The 16072-nt window shown below is 44.2% G+C and overlaps 1 protein-coding gene across 1 annotated transcript in view; it reads right to left on the reverse strand.

The window, feature by feature from the left end:
• Positions 1 to 16072, reverse strand: part of l1cama (L1 cell adhesion molecule, paralog a) — a 44209-nt gene that overhangs the window by 23529 nt on the left and 4608 nt on the right.

Here is a 16072-nt window from a genome sequence, read left to right on the forward strand (position 1 = left end):
ATCACACACAAAGAACTGTTACAGCCCTCCCTGATTAAGACGTACATGTGAGAGAAAAGAAAATGGCGATAATAGAGAGAGGATGCTTATTTGGCAGCCCTGCAGTAATGGCAGTCTGATTGAAAGAGTTCTGGCTCGGCACACCACTGTTTGTTGGCAACGCCTCAGCAGAGAGATGGCCGACCTTGGAGAGTGGGGGGGAGGTCAGAGAACAGAGGAGAGTAAGACGATGGAGAAGAGTGGAGGCTGAGAGGAGGATGGAGAGATTATCATTAATTTCTTTTATCTGACCAGTTAATTACAGGGGATGTGTTCATGTCACTCAGTAAAAAACACCTTAGGAACAATGTGTTCATCAGCAGGAATATGGGATTTGTGTACATCATCAGAGCCAAAGTAGGGGAAGTGAAAGTCCAAACAAGAGCGGAGCCTTTAATAAAGCAGTTTAAACTAACATCATTAGGATGAAATGAGCCATTACACTAACTTGCTTGGTTTGTCAGAAGAATGGCACAACAAGAACATAAAGAGGCGGAAGAAGGAGGGGTGAAGTGGGCGGAGGAACGAAGGGGAAGATAAAGAGGAAAAGTGGGTTTGAAGTAGAGAGAGTAGTGGAGGTGAGGGAGGAGAGGGATGGAGTGGATGAGGGAGGGTGAGAGGTGATGGGAGGAGTGGAGGCATATGGAAGGAGGGGATGAAGAGGGATGACAAAGGCTGACAGCTGTGACGCTAATCCTATCCAACCTCTCCCACACATACACACACATGTGCAAGCTCTTCCAATCAGTGTGCATAATCTGTTGACTTTCTTTTTGTTTCTCTTCTTCTTTTACTGTGCTTTTTATCAGCCGCTTTAGTGGTTGTTGTTCTCGGGAGACAGGGGGCCAATTACTGTGATCCGGTCTTAAACCAGGCTCTCCCAAATGCCATTAGAGGCAGATGAATGAAGCGGGGCTAGTCAGGGTATTAGTACTTGTGTTAATGTGATCTAAGGTGGGAGCTTGCCTATCAGTGCCCCCCCCCCCCCCCCCAAAGAGACTGTGAAGGAAAGCCAAGTGGAGCAAAGCAGGGCGCTGATTAATGATGTGGCGGCCGTCAGTTGTCATGCCGCCAATCACAATTCACCAAGGGATTGTACTGCTTATGCACACGCACACGCACACGCACACACACACACACACACACACACACACACACACACACACACACACACACACACACACACACACACACACACACACACACACACTCAGGTGCACACTCACGGGCAGTAACAGAAAGAAAACTGAAATGCATGGAGAGATCGACAGAAAGGACAGCAGACCTCAAGCGGTCTGACAGAGAGGATCAGACTGATAAAAGGGCATGGTCCAGTGGGCCTCAGTCAGGAAGTAGACCTTGCCAAAGAATATTGCAGTCCTGTTGAGTGTGAGCAGTAAAGGGGAACACTATAATGGGCTGGGAGGGGCAATCGACAGAGAGAGAGATAGAGAGAGGAAGAGAGAAGTGGCATGGAAGGTTGCCATGTAGTGTGGCTGACCCAGTCACCCAAACATGATGATGGCACAGACTGATGTGGCCTGACACGCAAGCACACAATCGCACACACACACTTCCAAGCTGTGTGTGCGCGGCATGGAGCCTCGTGGAGCTCCATTATCACAGGGGTGAGAGTCACTGACATCGAAGCAGATGCCTGATTTCACTTCTTCAGGGTGTCCGCTGTGCAGCTGTCAGCGATCCAATCCCAGCCCTGTTACCTGCTTCATTGGACAGGGTCAAAGGTCACGCCTGCGATTGCTGTTTGCAGCTGGGCTGAGATGACCCGCCACAGTGTCTCAGAGTGCTTTTAAAAACTATTATCACCACTGGGATGTCAACTGGCGCCTCAGATGTCGTTCAATCACGCGATGATTGTAGAGTGAGCATCGCTGCGTTGAGATTTGAGGGCGTGGTAGTTTCGTTTTTTCCACAAAAAGCCTGACTGCAGAAAATTAGCCGCCAACAGGCCATGTATCAAACGAGCCAAATCGACCAAGTCAATTTTGCAACACTTTCAATTATTCATGATTTTCATGCTTAGAGGCGTTTTGCTTACAAAAAACAAGAATAACCCAAACACTTTGTAGTATGCTGTGAGTGTTGCTATCATTAGTAGAATTTAATTGCTGTTGCTATTGTAGTGTGTACCCCCCTTGTCATCCATTAGATCGAAAATTGCACCCTTCCTTTCTCTGCAAAATGTAGTAATTAGCATTAAGTAGACATGTTGGGTGTTGCCAAGGACTTTGAATGCTGAATAGGCTCTTATCAGTGGAGGAGGGTGGGGAGGAGAGACAAGATCAAACCTCAAGAGTCAAATCATGTTTGGAGTTTCACACATACTCTAATCCCCACCGTGCCAACCACCCACATATACATGAGAGACTTTTACTGTTTGCTTCATGTCCTCATGTATCCGTGTGAGGAGCTGCTATGTTGATGAATGTAGCCTGGTATATTTTCTCTCAACACGGTGAGTCATGCAAATATGAATTGTAAAAGCTTCTCTTTACTTTCATCAGATGTGCTGCTCGACTGGATTTGTGCGTGTATGATTATGTGTGTGTGGTTGTGTGTGTGTGTGTTCTCGTGTATGTTCAAACATGTGTGCAGGTCTTGTGTCCTGTCATGCCTTGCTTTTAAATATTAACTACCTCCAGCTGTGAAGATGTGTAGGGGGCGAGAACGCAGGACGGAAGGAGGGGGGAGAAAAATAAATGAATACATGCCCCCCTTTACCCCCGACTCTCCCCCAGGGTTCGTCTGTCTGAAGAAACATCAGACTGAAAAGAGACGGACGCACAGACAGAGGGAAGATGGAGTGATTTAGACATAAACAAAGAAAACACTCACAAGGAGAAATGGTCTGATAGGCATTACAGGATGAATGCAGTGAGACATTATAAGGGTCAACGGATAGTATAAGTGAGGAAGGGGGGGGGGGGGGGGGCTGTGAAACAAGGTGATGCTGGTAGGGGGTAGATGATCATGCCCCCTACTGAGTGAATTATTCATAGAGATCCCCTTCCTGTCGGCACAATTTGCCCTAAATTCTCCCAAATCCATAATTCATTCTCAAGCCACGCCGTGGATTTGGTTTGGACCAATAGTGATGCTGTCCATCTATACCTGTCGTCGCCTGTGAGACTGTCTGATTTTCTCCTTCACTCCCCCCCCCCCCCCTCTTCCTCTCTGTGGCAGGGTCATACTTTATGCATGAGCCTGTTGCAGTGAGACAAGTCTCAGACCCACTTTATCGCTACAGCAGAAAAATACCACAAATCATGTGAAATAATACTGGCTACCTGATTCTGCTCCACTCCACAATTCACTTTTTTAACACACATATGTCTTTCATCATTCACCGCCGTGAAGATTGCATTTCTTTCTCACATATTCTTCTTAAGAGCCAAGCCCCTATAATAAGAACTGTCCCATTTGTGCCCATTTTCCTGTCACCTTTTTATCAGTCTTCTTCCTCTCCTCATGCTGCCCCCTTGGCAGCTGACACTAAAAGCTTTCTTCAATTCCCCTCCGATCACTTTTCACAGAACATTTCCTCGTCCCCCCTTCCTCTCCCCTCTTCCTAAACGCCTTTCACTGTGGCTCGGACAAAAGGCATTGAGGCCGATTAATTCAATATTTGCAACTTTAATGGAAAATTAGCCTCACAGCACAGTGGGAAACCAATATCTTCCTCACGCCGGTGGTCTTTGTTTAAAAGGCCAAATAGCATGTGTTTCAAGATCGATGATCCATGGTCAACTGCATATGGAAATGTACCAGCAGAAAAGGCTGCAGAGCTATGCAGCTTATCCGGCATCAGGGTACACAGACAGCGCATTTATCAATACCACTATTAGCATAAGCTTTGCGGTTAGATGCGTAGCGACTCCCACTAGTTTAATAGGCTGCAATAGAAATCACGCCCTGTTTTCCAAATCTTGCTCGTCTTTCAAAGACCTCACCTTACCCCCCACCCCCTTTGTTGTGTCAAGGGTTAGGGTTTAATATTGGAGTGACACAAAGCTGGAGAAAATAAAGGTTGTCAGAGGAGCCGTAAGGGCAACCGCCCACTCTCCTTCTATCCTGGTTACCATGACAACAGGGTCTCCACATAGCATCCCCCCTTGTACATACAAATTCAGTTATTCACACACATGGACACTAACGGGTTTGCAATATCACTTACATATGCGCACGCACGTACATACGATCACTCATTTGCTGCCAAACACTCTTAGGCCATCCCTCCAACACACACACACACACACACACACACACACACACACACACACACACACACACACACACACACACACACACACACACACACACACACACACACACACACACACACCACATGCATTCAAACACATTGATGTGTAATTACAGTACAAATACTGGAAGTCTTAACATCTATAATATTACGCATTCTTAAACCGACATGTTGACATCCATGACACCTCACTTGGCAGAAAGTGTTTAAGTTACTTAAAAATGTATAACGTGAAATCCTTTACAGACGCATCCAACTGAAAGTACAAGATTCCCAAAGTCCTCGACAAACATCTTTCCTCTGTACACCAATCACCCCTCCTCTTACCAGGACTACAAAAGAAGCTACCTCTGGCGTGATTTATTTATTGATGTTTTTCCCCTTAAGACACAATGGTAGAATGGTAGAATATAAGAAGTGGTGAATAATTGAAGCAGAAGGGAGTGGACTCATTAAGACATCCGTAAGGGCTGAAGAAGGAGAGGAGAGGTAGATGGAGGGAAGGACGGATGAAGGAAAACTGACAGAGAGAAAGAAGGCCAACACCGGCGGGAGATCAAAGGGGGGGATTGACAACTAAGTCAACAACCAAAAAGTCTGAAAAATTCATAGGACGTAAAAAAAAACACGAGAAAAATAAGCGGGTTGGAAAAGAACAAAAAGCATAAAGCATGGCAGATGTGAAAAGCGATCCTGATATGCGATCTCTGACCAGTAAAAGCTCTGTAACGATCAAAATCAGGGGTGTTACCCCTAATGTAATAGTGTATCAGATTCCCTGCATGTGAGTGGGTTTGTGTGTACATGAGTCCATGTGTGTTGCAGTGTGTATCAGCAGAGATCAGCCTGTGTGTCAGCGGGTCAGCTAATCTCTCTTGTCAGCTAATGGAGCTGGTCTTGCTGATGGAGTGCCGCCTCTAGCTCTCTCTGCTTCTAGCATGTTAGCTGCTGCTCACTTAAGCCAACAACTGATAAGGTAATGTGCTTATGGCTTGCCTGTCAGTCAGTTATTCAAAGGAAATGGGGATGAATGGTATCAATAAACAGAAAGGAAAAATACACATAAGGGAGTAAAATGGAAGGTTTGTGTGTTTTGCAGATTAAATCAAGACTGTTGACTTTGTAATGCCAATGTTATCTGGACACAACATGTGGGCAGTGCTGCAATATTGAATCTCTTTTTTAATTTCCTTTCAATTCACCTGTAATCACAATCAATATGGAAAGAAAACAGACTGTTCGGTCTCATTGGAAAAATACACAAAGACACAAATCAAATTATATACAAAAATGTATACGGATTGTTAACCATGTGTATTCTATGTTCACTGTATGTACACAAAACCACACAACCCATCTTTCCCCTGCTACTGTTGCCTGTGAGTCTCATTTGCTACATTAGCAGCTGCATCAGTCAGATTCTGTGCCTGCTGCACAAAGCGCAGTAATTACGGACACACCCTCCGTGTCAAGCAGAAGATATAAGATGTGATGCATACAAGCACCCCCATGCACACTGCACACACCCTTACAGGCACATTGTTATGCACTCTGTGTGCAGGAAAAACATGCAATGAGAAACACAAACTGTTTACGGAATGGTTTAGTGTCCATACACTAAATATGGCGTTAGCGCGAGTAAATAGGAGCAATTATGACATTATGAAATGACGTGGAAGAGCTATTAGGAGTGACCTTCTCTCTTCCCCCTCCTTGCTTCCTGCTTCCTACAGCCTGCGCTTCCTCTCCCTCTCTTTATCTCTCCCAGTCAGCCTCTCCCCTTTTCTCCTGTTCCTCCGGACCTAACAGCCTCGCTTGTGTTTTTCTTCTTATTGGATGTGCGTTTTGACCTTCACTGCCACATTCTTCTTTTTCCTCTACCTTTGTGAAAGAAATTATGCTGTTTGTGTGAAGCGAAGCTCAGAGAAGATCTTTCAGTGAACGTGTTTATATGCAGCCATTCATCCCTTGGAGAGAAAAATTAGAGGCAGATCAGACGGGTAAAAGGGAGATTTTATGTGTGTGTGCTAGCAAAGCCTTTGGGGATCAAACTGGAGCCAGGCAGGCCAGTTAAAAAGAAGCTGACATCAGTATAGTATCTATCAGTGTTAGCCCTGAAACCAGATGCAGCAGCTTAACACTGTTGGAGATGACAAACCAGCTACAACAACACAAACAGTAACAGCGCCAGGGGGAAATCAGCCACTGAAACACATGCTGGCATAACTTTATCATGGCATATGTGTTGGGGCATAAAACATAACATACATTTACATGACTTTATTTTTGGGATTCAGGTCGCATTGTTCTGAAGTCATCCATGCATTCACGGTGTAAAAGCAGCAGAAGATAAACCTGCATAAGCTCAAAAAGTAGACTGAAGTGCTTAGGGTTATCTGATGAGCCTCGGGTGTGAAGGGGAGCATATGTGTGTGGGTCTGGGTTGCATCAAGTGTGCAGGTGGGGGGGGGGGGGGGGGGGGGTAGGTCTGTTAGGGCTGTTGCAGGTGGGGATATCTGAGGAGGGGCTGTGCAGTCAGTCATCCTGCAGACAGAGAGGAGGAGGTGGTGGGGGGGGGGGGGGTCCCTGGGGTCAGGTAATAAGTGGCCCGTACAGCTCTGGAGGACTCAGCTGCCAGCGACTCGTGTGACACGCAAGGACACGTGGTCTCCTCCGCAGGGACTACATGCACGCCACACCCCGAGGAGAGGGGCGGGGTGTATACGTGACCTGCGACCTTCAGCACAACAGGTTACACATATGTGATACTAATGTCTCTGGGAAAAAAAAAACACTCTTAATGAAGAATCTAAAAAAACCTAACCACGGATATGTTGTTTAAATTATATTTCAATAAGGGGATTTTTTTTTAGTGGCAAGTTTCCCTGCAGATGGCTTATTGCTAAGATTTAGAAGTTGCCAGGAACAATTGCCGGGGTCTCCTTAGGTTTGATATAATCCTGTCTTTTCCACCCCTTCAGGGAAATGAGCTGCTGGCAGAGCAAGGTCACACATAGTGCTTTGCTAACACATTTGCATAGAATGGCCCCAGTGGCTAAACGACTGTGGGAAAGAGGCTGCATGTGTTCTAGTCTGATGCTGTGGCATAAAGCAGCCACACATGAAATGACTGAAAGCCATATGCTTCAAACATGCTTACATCCATTTACAAAAAGCACTGCCACAGTTGTTATATTAAACAAAGCAATGCAGAATGAGAAATATTTAAAAAAAAAACAGTTGTCTAAATAGTGCTAGCATAACCTGTCTTCAGTTAATGGACCGCAGCAGAGAAAAACAGCTCACAGTGCCAGGTGATTCACGTCTGCCGAATAATTAACAAAGCCAAACAACGGCTTCTTGGCAATCCCATTAACTTTGTTAAAAGTTGCAGAAGCAGCACTTCCCCTTAAGTGCTTCTCATCTAATCAAATACAAAGGCTTCTGGGGACGAGCCAGGAGATGTAACCCCTCTAAACAGCTAGTTAATGTCTATTGAGTGAATTCAGAGTGGAAAAAGAAGAGTGAGGTGTGTGGTAACAAGAGAAGGAGCTATGAGGAACAACGACATTTTTAAAAATGATCACAGTGTCATAAACTGTGGGACAATTTGTCTTACTTACCTCCACCCTCCGGCACTCGATCTTCTGTTAGAAGGGAAGGAAAACCACTTTTTATATGAACGCTAACACTCTGTTGTTTTTGATTGATTTGTTTGTTGTTCAAGTTGCAAATCTTTTTTTTTTTCTGCTGTGTTTGCACTTTACTGTTTTTTCTTTTACGCTTCGCAGATTCCCGCCACACGGCAATGACAAGTCAATCTATCAGATTTATTTAGCTAAATTAAAGATATTATCAATCAGACTTTTAGAACTCCAAATATCCGTACAGTTTCCATGAGTTAAATCATCTAAATAACATGCTCTCTACTAATAGATCAAAGTAATTCACATATTTTCATATAGGACTTACCATCTGCTGTTCTAAACACTTTTGTTTTGTACAAGTTTTGTGTTAGAAAAATCAATATAGAAACAGAAACTATTATTATATAAGTGTGTGCACTGTCTCAGAAAACAGTGCCACAGTGGAGCTGCTGCTTGTCTCTACATCAGCTTGTTTCTGCCTCTCTCATCTCTCATCAACACACTCAGGAAAACCGCAACGGTCGGATACGTGAAGCCTCACACACACTGTCGCTCAAACCCAAACACACACACACAAATAAACACACATACACACTCAGCAGCAGACTGAAGGTTGGTTCATGTAATTGTCTGGCAAGACAAGTCAGTTTAAGGGGATTTGCCTGCCATTCAAATAGGGCTGAGTGAGGATAAAAGACAGAGTTTGCATGGTGATGTGGCTTCCTAGCCTCAAACATCTCTGCTTAGTACGAACCACCTGTGCGTGCGTGGGTGGGTTTGTGTGAGAAAGTGAGTGTGTGTGTTTGCTTAGGATGTGACAGGTCAGTATTGTTATGCATGACTTATTTTGTTTGTTGTAGAATGTGTCCGTGTGTGTGAGGGGTGTCTAGGGATAGGTGTCAATACTCCTGCCTCCCTTCCCTTTCCTCACCCTGCTATCACCATGACAACCTCCTGACTCCAGCTCAGCCGCACATAGAAAATATTTCTCTCCCCTCCCCCTCAGACATGTTCATCCTCCTCACCCCATCCCCCTATTCCCTCCCTCTCTTCCTCCCTCTCTCCCTCCCTCTCTTCCTCCCTCCCTCCCTCCCTCTCTCTCTCCCTCTATCTTTCTGTACTTTATACTTTTACCTTCATCTCCCGTCTCCAGCATCTCTTGCTCTTTCCCCATCTCTGGCTTTCTCCAGTTCCCCTGTTATGTCTACATGCTCCCCACACTTGAAAGACTTCCTCCTTCCTGACTGTCGTCTTTGCTGAAAGTCTGTTTGCGCTCTTCTATCTCTTTCACTTCTGTTCTCTATTCTCTGCTCCCTGCTGATTGTCTCTCGAAACTCATACGAGTATGAAACTCCTCTTTTCCTCAACCTGAACTCTTTTAGCTCACCCCTCCCTCCCAGTCTTCTTCTCCTCCCCTATAGAGAGAAGCTTATGAAGCACTGTTTTTTTTATCTGTGCTACACTACATCATCATTACAACCTCCCAGCCAACATCAAGCGCAATGCAATTACAGGTAGCATTCTATCAACCTCTGCCATCAACTTTTATCAACCCTGAGAGAGGCCGTGCAGTCTGAGGGGAAATTTGCGGGCTGGCACAGCATCGATACAATCCTTAGACCCTAAGTGGCTGACTAACTCCCATCACATCTGTTATCATTATCATCAGCAAACCATTTCTGCTCTGTAACTAAATCCAATCATTACCAATGGAGTCCGCAGCAGCGATCTATTTGAGGCGGAGCGGCTAGTGCTCTGCAACAGAGGAGGGCCGGGCTCCATCAAAGGCTGCAGTTGTTATCTGAGGCGCGCAGCCCCGTCTCTGCTGCAGACCCCTGTCTCTGCAAATCCCCCTCCTCACATGTCTACACAGCTCAGGCCCCTCTACGCACCAGTGGTGCAAAGAGATCAAGGACGTGACATTTTCCAGAACGCGCAGCAATTTCCAGCCAGGCGCAATATGAAAGAGAGTAAACAACCTGTTCCATCCCGCCTGTGTTTGCATCAGTGTGTGTCTGTGCGTCATCTGCTGTCAGACGGATAAAGGGAGTGACAAGTATATCTGGCTTTATATTATCTATTCAAGGAGGCAGACAGTGTGAATAGGCACATAAAGGTGAGGAGGCTGTTTCATATGCTCTTTATTTATATTGTTTTGCAGAGCTTCACTGCGCCTCTTGCATCATCTTTCCTATATCCTTCTCTTCCTCCTATTGCCCTCACACTGAAGCCCCAGCTGTGAACACAACTCCACTGCAATATCATCTCTCTTTCCTCACGTTTTGCTTCAGTTATGAGATGACAGAAAGGGTTAGGCCCCAATTCTATCAAGAGAGAAGAAAAGCAGATACCGAGAGTCGCCAAAGGGATGCAGAGGAAGCTGGTGTGACCTTACCCTGCGGCTAAACTACCAGCTAATGAGTGCTTCATAGAGAGTTAGGCCAACAAGGTCTGACAATCCACATCTATACTGTAGACACACACTAAACAAAGATGCTTGCAGCCAGCTGTTGATACCCTTGTGTATTCTCCAACAGTCATAGAAGCAACAGATAGACACACCTTCTCATGGAGGAATAGATCAGTGGCAATGTTCTAGTACACTGCCACTATCATATATCTAAATCGTCTACATCCTGTGAAAGCAAAACAAAATGCTGATAGTGCTGTTTCCTATATAGGACACCCACACAGCAAGCAAGCACGAGCCAACAAATACAGCTTTTACACGACAACATTTTTCAAACACCTCTGAGTCTGCTTTTCTTTATTTTAGCTGAAAAGAGAAAGCAGCTTTTGTGACACTTGTGTAGGCGGACGGGTCTCACAGGCTGGCTGAGGGGCCGAAAACACAGGAAGTGTGTGGCGGCCACGCGGCTAGTAACAGCCCTGTCACTAACATTTACTGTTGGATTGTTCGTCCCCCTCTGAACCGCGTGCAGGGCTCACTACACACTCATATATAAAACACACACTGTCTGGACTACTGGATGGCGGAGAGGCAGAAGGAAGGAATGGCAAGACAGAAGGCATGGGGGGAGAAAAAGAGGGGAAGAGTTACGAGGACGCATAAAGATGGATGATATATGGAACTTATGGAAAATAAAGTCATCCCAGCCGAACACATTTTATACTGTCATTTCAGTGTGTGTGTGTGTGTGTGTGTGTGTGTGTGTGTGTGTGTGTGTGTGTGTGTGTGTGTGTGTGTGTGTGTGTGTGTGTGTGTGTGTGTGTGTTATGCTTGACAGGTGTGCATCTGCCTCTGTACACGGTGACATTTTAATCACTACAGGATCTTTGTCCTTTCCCCTCCCGTGTCTCTCTGCTCCCTCTCCCTCTCCCTCTGTCTCTCGTATCTCTTCCCACATTGTCCTCCCATCTAAACCTCCTCACTCTCACACTTCCTGTTCGTCACCCGTGGCAGGATCATTATTTAATGGAGCAATAAACATTATTAAAGGTTACTGTTAATAAAAATCCTTTCCTTCTCTCCCAGTGTCTCCACCTTCCCTCCTGCTTCCCCTGCCCCACCCGAGTGTGTAAGGCCTGGAGGATGAGGTCTTTGCTTTGTGTATAATTACCTCCTTAAGCTTGTTACACTGTCTGGGCCTTCTGTCTATTCTCTCCTGATTCTCTCTTTATCTTCACGGGGTTTCTTTACTGCTCATATTATTTTTTCTCTTCATCTCCCCCCCTTCCCCCGATGTGACATCTGCACCCTGGTATAAATCTATTTTTCCTTCTTGTTGCTTCTGTGTTTTCTCTTGGGGATTGTTCCTTTTATGTTTGCCTCGTATTAACTAGAAGCCTCACCCCATGTCTCCTTATCGCTTCCTGCTACATCAGTCGGTCCTCTCTTCAGCGTAGATTTCAGTGGTTTACAGAAATCGCTACACGAAATTGCACCCTACACGTTTGGCCACAAAAACACAATTGCTCAATTTTCCCGCTGTGAAGCAGAGAAACGATGTCTGATGTAAACAGACGGTTTTATAGCTAAATATAGAGTCTCATTAGTGCGGCCCGGGCACTGTGTGAGGCTCTCTGTAGCGCCATGCCCAATTACCTCTGATCAATTCAGGGAGCAAACTCAAACAACTCCAACACCAATCTGATTTAAAAGTCTGTGTTGAGAAGAGGCTAACAAGAAAAGATTCACAGATTTGTTTTTCAGGTAGACAGAGAGAGGAGTGTGTAGCAAGTTAGCGTGGCCTGATTTATTCTGGCTATGAGCAGATAAAAGGAGAGGATGAGAGGGATGTGGGTCATAACTAGTAAAGAAGAAGCAGATTAGGTTATAATATAAACCCTTACTTAACTGTGTATGATCTCGCTGACATGCACATTATTTGCAACATGGCCAAATGAATATAATGAGATGGGGTGGCATCCCAAAATATACTTGGCAGAATGGACACTGGACAGACCTCTTAACTGAAATACCTTTTTTCTATTAAATAAAAAATAAATAAGTGGCATAGAAAGCACAGACTGACAAAAAAGATCAGGGGAAATATTATACACAACATGATTTGCCAATAATGATTATGGTGGTGATAATGAGAAAGACAAGGATATAATAAGATCATCTGAGGCTTTCTACAGCTCACATCGATTGAGAAAAAGTCTTAGGGTCGTACATTTCTTTTGTACCCCTCTCTCTCTACTTGTGTTTCTTGTCCATCTCTACTGTCAATCTCAATACAAGCTAAAATGCCAAAAAGAAATTATTCACAATTTATGACATTTCAAAAATACACAGTTTACATACATATAAGTGATAAAAGATATGCAACAAATGTCCTTACATTCTGAAGGACATGGCAGCGCACTCGAAGCTTCCCATTGTACTGACTGTTGTTACTCATGAAAAACAGACATAAAGAGCACAAGTGGTTTGTCTTTGACATTTCTTTACTCCCTGACATTTCCTGTTCCTTCTCCGTACTTGAATCCTTCTCCCGCTGCTCATAATCCATTGTTTCCACTGTAGTTCTTTCCTCCCTCTTTGTCTCCTTGCCTTTTGTCTGGCATTACCCTGTTTTAACCTTGCCTGCCCCTCATCTGCCCTCCTGCAGCCAGCGCCCTGCACACATGTGGTGGGTGTAGTGTGTAATAGGATGGCACAGTAGGTGAGATTAAATTAGCCAGTGTATGGGGATTACAGCCCACTCAAAACCTGATCCCCTCCCACTCTGTGTAATCCAACACTAATGAATATATCATGGCTGACACAGCAGATAAAGGGCCTGCGAGAAATCTACGGTCACAATATCATCAAGACAAGCAGAGGAGACAAATACAGAGTTTGCTGGACATCACCTGTAGCACTCGAGGCCACTGCGTCTGCTCAAGTGTGGGTAGATGCTCGTGTTTCACGCCCCATCTATTTCAGTTATGGTTCATTCAAATGAAGTGTATAGGTATATAGTGTGGGAAGAGACGAGTGAAAGAAAATCGATATACTTAAACGTAAACACTCCAAATAAATAAACCTTTAGATGGATTCAGAAAACCACGCCGTCGTTCAACACTTCACTCAATCAATGTCAAGCAGTATCATTTCATTTAGCACACTCTAATGCCTCAAAAACAACAATGCATCTTGGTCGTGTTGACGTGTTGGTATGTTGGCTTCAACATACCAACACGTGTTCCCATCTTATCAGTGCATTTAAAGACTTCATTCATTTACAACCGAGGCACAAAACTCTGTGCTGAGTTCTGGGGGACATCGTCTTGATCAGTAAACTCTTGGGTGTGCTTTTGATGTGTGATGCATGAGTCTCAACGTTGCAGTTTAGTTCAAACATTTTTAACTACTTGAAAGTGATAGAGCCTCACTGCCAGAATGTTTTTTAAGAGGAACTTCCTAAACTCTGGTGAAACAAATCGTTCAGTCATGCCTGCCAAAAACTACCGTTGCAAAAACTAGACCTGTAAGTACGAACGGTGGCAAGAACACTGCTTTTGCGTTTGTCTATTGAATGTCTGAATTCAACTGCTTTGTAATTGGCAAAGGAAAAAACTGGGCTAGAATGAAAGCTATGTCAAGGACAACGAGAGACATCGTCAAACAGTATTGAAGAAAAAGAACACTTAATAGAGCGCTATGATGTAACTTAGAGCAAAGCAACCTTGCTGAAGTATCAGCTCTGAGATACATATTGCCCCCAAGTTTCATTAAAAATGCAGCAGGCCTCTCAGCAAAAAATCAATAAATTAGTAAACCAATGCTGTCATGTCCCCTTAATAAACAGCCTGTGCAATGTAATCAAAGCCAGAATGGCATCATAACATGGTCACAGTTGCTCTTTACAAATAAACCTCCTGATATAGGAGATCAATGTATTAGCTTAGAGATATAAGAGTACATTTGCTATATTGGAATTTCTAAATGCTCCCATAGAGAGAATAATGGTGTTTAGGAGGAACCTTCACCTGCTGCCATCTGCAGAGGTTCTCCTTAAAGCAATTGTTAGAAAGAAAAAAAGGGTTTACCAGATTTAAATCAAGACATTTTTACTAAGGGTGAAAATATGCTGTTCTACTTAATATAAAATATATGTTTGTATTACTACTAATACTTCTACTACTACTAATAATAATAACAACCACAGTAATATATTTAGTTCTATTTTAGTTTCCTCTTTTGGTAAAATTGGTTCCTAATACATTTTCTGTTAAGATGAATGATTGATAAAGTAATCAATATGATTTAACAAAAACATTAGCATTAACTAAAAGCTTCTGTATTCAATTTAACGACAAGGAGCTTTATTAGGATAAGAATGAGAGGCAGGATAAACGCATTAAAACCTTGTGTGAGGCAGAAAGGGTAGTACATAATTACCTCATTTTGAAGCTATTTTACCCAGAAGACATTAAACTTAGACTTAGACTACTTACTGTCTCTCAGCAAAGTGGCCATCTGACACTTGACATTTTATTTCACAGACTAGAGGCAATAACCCAACATTGGCATTTGATGTAAAGTTAATTCATTCATGAGGTCATCCTTTGCTGCCCACTGTTAACGGTGAGTCATGCACGCACACAAATGTGCAGAGAAACATCTTTGTCCATCAACAGAACACTTCTTAGATGCAGTTGAGAAACACACAGAGGGTCAATTTAGTCCAAGTATAGTCTCTGATGTGGACAATAAAGCCTTTCTGATGGAGTGACGCTGAGGGGAATTCTCTCTCTTTCACTGAGACAAAGAGATAATTTTGAGACTTAAAAAGGACATGCAAAGTATCGAGGAAGCAACGAGAAGGTCAGACATGGATTTTCGTGTCTACCCTAATTCAAATCCACTCTTATGTGTAGAGTGATTGCTCTGCTTCTTTCAGGCCTGGTTCTTTCATTTAAAGGAAACCTATCATGCTATATTTAAATGATATATTGTAGGGCCATACCTATATAAGGTATATTTATACGTTTCTGTTTTCAAAATACCAAACAGATCATGCATTTTAGCCATGCCTCATTTCGCTCTATGTGCTGTTTGCTGTCTACGGGTCTGATTCTGCTGACCACGCCCCCCCGGCAGGAGAGGTGAGACGTGCTCTGATCAGCTGCTGGGCTGTCAGAAGAGGGGGAGAAAAAGAGATCTCCGTCCTCCGTGTTTTATTATATAGAGTCGTTATTCATTTGTTTTAAAGCTCAATAAATAACAAAGAAGACCTTTGACCGGCACTTTTCTAATTTTGAAGATTGAAACTTTAACGGACATCTTGACCGGCGAAAGTAACTGAAACTGAAACTCTGCCGGACGGTCCCCTCGTTCCTTGGAAGAGGCGGAGAGGTGGGTGTTTGTCATCTGCTGGTGGACTAACCGGAGAGAATTACAGTGCTTGCCTCGACGGGGAGGGATTGCATTGCATTAAAGCAGCGGGAGCAAACGCTTGCCTCTGGGAGGGAGAAAGAAAGCCACAGACTACAGCGCCACTTACAGGCCTGGCATATGTACTACAACATCTCCAGCACTTTCGAACGGCAATGGCCGTGGCTGTCTCCTCCTGATTGGTGGAGTTGGCCCAATAGCCGTAGCGCCACCGCCCTGACGTCAGGACAGTGTTCAAATCTGGATCAGTCTGTA

This window comes from Trematomus bernacchii, unplaced genomic scaffold (genome assembly GCF_902827165.1).
Source record: "Trematomus bernacchii unplaced genomic scaffold, fTreBer1.1, whole genome shotgun sequence".
Taxonomy (NCBI): Eukaryota; Metazoa; Chordata; class Actinopteri; order Perciformes; family Nototheniidae; genus Trematomus; species Trematomus bernacchii.